This window comes from Mandrillus leucophaeus, unplaced genomic scaffold (assembly GCF_000951045.1).
Source record: "Mandrillus leucophaeus isolate KB7577 unplaced genomic scaffold, Mleu.le_1.0 Scaffold722, whole genome shotgun sequence".
NCBI classification, from domain to species: Eukaryota; Metazoa; Chordata; class Mammalia; order Primates; family Cercopithecidae; genus Mandrillus; species Mandrillus leucophaeus.
In genome coordinates this window covers 743187-747503 of record NW_012107831.1, presented here as the reverse complement: position 1 = coordinate 747503, position 4317 = coordinate 743187, and positions in this window count along the sequence as shown.

Below are 4317 nucleotides of genomic sequence, written 5' to 3'. Positions count from 1 at the left end.
GGGTTTTTTTGTGAAACATATATGAGTTAATGTTGTGCACGTAAGACGTTTAAAATAGTGCCTCATGCAATGGAAGCACGGAAGAAACATTGGCTATTATTATTAGGACTGTGCTTTGTTTGCATATGTTTTCTTAGCTAATATTTAATAGATAAAACCTTAATGAAGGTTATTCTATTGATACAAAGAACACACATAGGAACATTCTTTCCTTCCTTTTCCTTCCTTTCCCTCTTTTTCCTCCTTTTCTTCTGGCACAGTGCTTCACGGAATACTGAATAGGGCATGGACTTAGAATGGAATTCTGACTTTGTTAGTTAATTTGAACAGGTTACTTAAATCCCTTGAACATCATTTTTCTCCTATTTACAATGGGTTAATACCATCTATATGCAAGACCTTTGTGAGTATTAAATTGCGTAATGTATGTGAAATTGTCTAGCACAATGGCAATAAACAACAGCTTCCATTGTGAGTGGTAGAAGTCCTCATAGACAGAGCTCTAACTTTGGAGAGAGATACACCTGCCTGCAAATCCTGGATTTACTCTGTAACTGCTGGTTGACCCTTTTGTGTCTTAACTTCCTTGTCCATAAATGGAATTAATAATAGCTTTCCAGACTATTGTAGGAATTATATGGAACAATATATGCAAAATGCCCCTCACACTATCTGGTACAAATAAGGGAATCATGGACTATATTAAGGTAAAAGATGACTGCTCTGAATGCCAATGTGGCAGAACATAAGAATTTTGTTCAGAATCTCTCTGTGCATCCTAATGCAATCTTGCTTCTTAGCTTTTTGTGTATTTAATGGTAGGAGTGTAGAAGACTAAATGTCTGAATATCAGCATAAACTCCAGAATTTGCAGTGGGAATTTAATAAGCTATAGGCCAACAGGAGGCAATATGACAGCAAGCAAGAAACATAAAACTTTGAAATAACCAGAACCAAATTTCTGTCTTCTACTAATTACGGATTTGAGTAAATTACTTAACTTTCTGTACTTAATTTTTCTTCTCTATTTATAGTAATATACGTACAAATTAAATGAGAATATCTCAATGGTATTATGCTCAATAAAAGAATCCAGATTCAAAAGGTTACATATTGCATAATTCCATTCATATGACATTTCTAGAAAAGGTAATACCAGAAAGACAAAAACAAATTAGAGATTGTCACAGTATGGTGATGGCAAAGAGGGGCTTCATGACAAGGAAATTTTGGAGGAGATGAAATTTTTCTATGTCTTGTGGTGTTGATTTTAAGACTATATGTGCTTGTCAGGGGTGGTTCCAAGATGGCCGAATAGGAACAGCTCCAGTCTACAGTTTCCAGTATGAGCGATGCAGAAGATGGGTGATTTCTGCATTTCCAACTGAGGTACAGGGTTCATCTCACTGGGGCTTGTCAGACAGTGGGTGCAGGACAGTAGGTGCAGCCCACCGAGCATGAGTTGAAGCAGGGCAAGGCTTTGCCTCACCCAGGAAGTGCAAGGGGTCAGGGAATTCCCTTTCCTAGCCAAGTAAAGCTGTGACAGAAGGCACCTGGAAAATCGGGTCACTCTCACCCTAATACTGCACTTTTCCAATGGTCTTACCAAACGGAACACCAGGAGATTATATCCCGTGCCTGGTTCGGAGGGTCTCACGCCCATGGAACCTTGCTCATTGCTAGCACAGCAGTCTGAGATTGAACAGCAAAGCAGCAGTGAGACTGGGAGAGGGGTGCCCACTATTGTTGAGACTTGAGTAGGTAAAAGCTGCCTGGAAGCTCCACCCACTGCAACTCAAGGAGGCCTGCGTGCCTCTGTAGATTCCACCTCTGGGGGCAGGACATAGCCAAACAAAAGGCAGCAGAAACCTCTACAGACTTAAATGTCCCTGTCTGACAGCTTTGAAGAGAGTAGTGGTTCTCCCAGCATGGAGTTTGAGATCTGAGAATGGACAGACTGCCTCCTCAAGTGGGTCCCCATCCTCCGAGTAACCTAACTAGGTGGAACCCTCCAGTAGGTGCAGACTGACACCTCACACAGCCAGGTACCCCTCTGAGATGAAAATTCCAGAGGAACGATCAGGCAGCAACATTGACTGTTCAGCAATATTCACTCTTCTGTAGCCTCTGCTGCTGGTACCCAGGCAAACAGGGTCTGGAGTGGACCTCCAGCAAACTCCAACAGACCTGAAGCTGAGGGTCCTGACTGTTAGAAGGAAAACTAACAAACAGAAAGGACATCCACACCAAAACCCCATCTGTACGTCACCATCATCAAAGACCAAAGGTAGATAAAACCACAAAGATGGGGAAAAAACAGAGCAGAAAAGCTGAAAATTCTGAAAATCAGAGTGCCTCTCCCCCTCCAAAGGAACGTAGCTCCTTGCCAGCAATGGAACAAAGCTGGATGGAGAATGACTTTGATGAGCTGAGAGAAGAAGGCTTCAGCTGATCAAATTTCTCCTAGCTAAAGGAGGAAGTTTGAACCCATTGCAAAGAAGCTAAACACTGAAAAGAGATTAGACGAATGGTAACTAGAATAACCAGTGTAGAGAAGTCCTTAAATGACCTGATGGAGCTGAAACCATGGCATGAGAACTACCTGATGAATGCACAAGCTTCAGCACCCGATTCAATCAACTGGAAGAAAGGGTATCAGTGATTGAAGATCAAATGAATGAAATGAAGCAAGAAGAGAAGTTTAGAGAAAAAAGAGTAAAAACAAATGAACAAAGCCTCCAAGAAATATGGGACTACGTGAAAAGACCAAATCTATGTCTGATTGGTGTACCTAAAAGTGACGGGGAGAATGAAACCAAGTTGGAAAACACTTTGCAGGATATTATCCAGGAGAACTTCCCCAACCTAGCAAGGCAGGCCAACATTCAAATTCAGGAAATACAGAGAACGCCACAAAGATACTCCTCGAGAAGAGCAACTCCAAGACACATAATTGTCAGATTCACCAAAGTTGAAATGAAGGAAAAAACATTAAGGACAGCCAGAGAGAAAGGTGAGGTTATCCACAAATGGAAGCCCATCAAACTAACAGCAGATCTATCGGCAGAAACTCTGCAAGCTAGAAGAGAGTCGGGACCAATATTCAACATTCTTAAAGAAAAGAATTTTCGACCAAGAATTTCATATCCATCCAAACTAAACTCCATAAGTGAAGGAGAAATAAAATCCTTTACAGACAAGCAAATGTGAGAGATTTAGTCATCACCAGGCCTGCCCTACAAGAGATCCTGAAGGAAGCACTACACGTGGAAAGGAACAACCAATACCAGCCCCTGCAAAAACATGCAAAATTGTAAAGACCATCAATGCTAGGAAGAAACTACATCAACTAACGAGCAAAATAATGAGCTAACATCAAAATGACAGGATCAAGTTCACACATCACAATGTTAGTCTTAAATGTGAATGGACTAAATGTTCCAATTAAAAGACACAGATTGGCAAATTGCATGAAGAGTCAAGACGCATCAGTGTGCTGTATGCAGGAGACCCATTTCATGTTCAGAGACACACATAGACTCAAAACAAAGGGATGGAGGAAGATCTACCAAGCAAATGGAAAACAAAAAAATGCAGAGGTTGCAATCCTAGTCTCTGATAAAATGGACTTTAAACCACAAAGATTAAAAGAGCCAAAGAAGGCCATTACATATTGATAAAGGGATCAATTCAACAAGAAGAGCTACTACCCCAAATATATATGCACCCAATACAGGAGCACCCAGATTCATAAAACAAATCCTTAGAGACCTACAAAGAGACTTAGACTGCCACACAATAATAATGGGAGACTTTAACACCCCACTGTTAACATTAGACAGATGAACGAGACAGAAAGTTAACAAGGATATCCAGGAATGGAACTCAGCTCTGCACCAAGCAGACCTAATAGACATCTACAGAACTCTCCACCCCAAATCAACAGAATATACATTCTTCTTAGCACCACATCACACTTACTCCAAAATTGACCACATAGTTGGAAGTAAAGCACTCCTCAGCAAATGTAAAAGAACAAAAATTATAACAAACTGTCTCTCGGACCACAGTGCAATCGAACTAGAACTCAAGATTAAGAAACTCATGAAAAACCGCTCAACTACATGAAAACTGAGCAACCTGTTCCTGAATGACTGCTTGGTACATAACGAAATAAAAGCATAAATAAAGATGTTCTTTGAAACCAATGAGAACAAAGACACAACATACCAGAATCTCTGGGACATATTTAAAGCAGTGTGTAGAGGGAAATTTATAGCACTAAATGCCCACAAGAGAAAGCAGGAAAGATCTAAA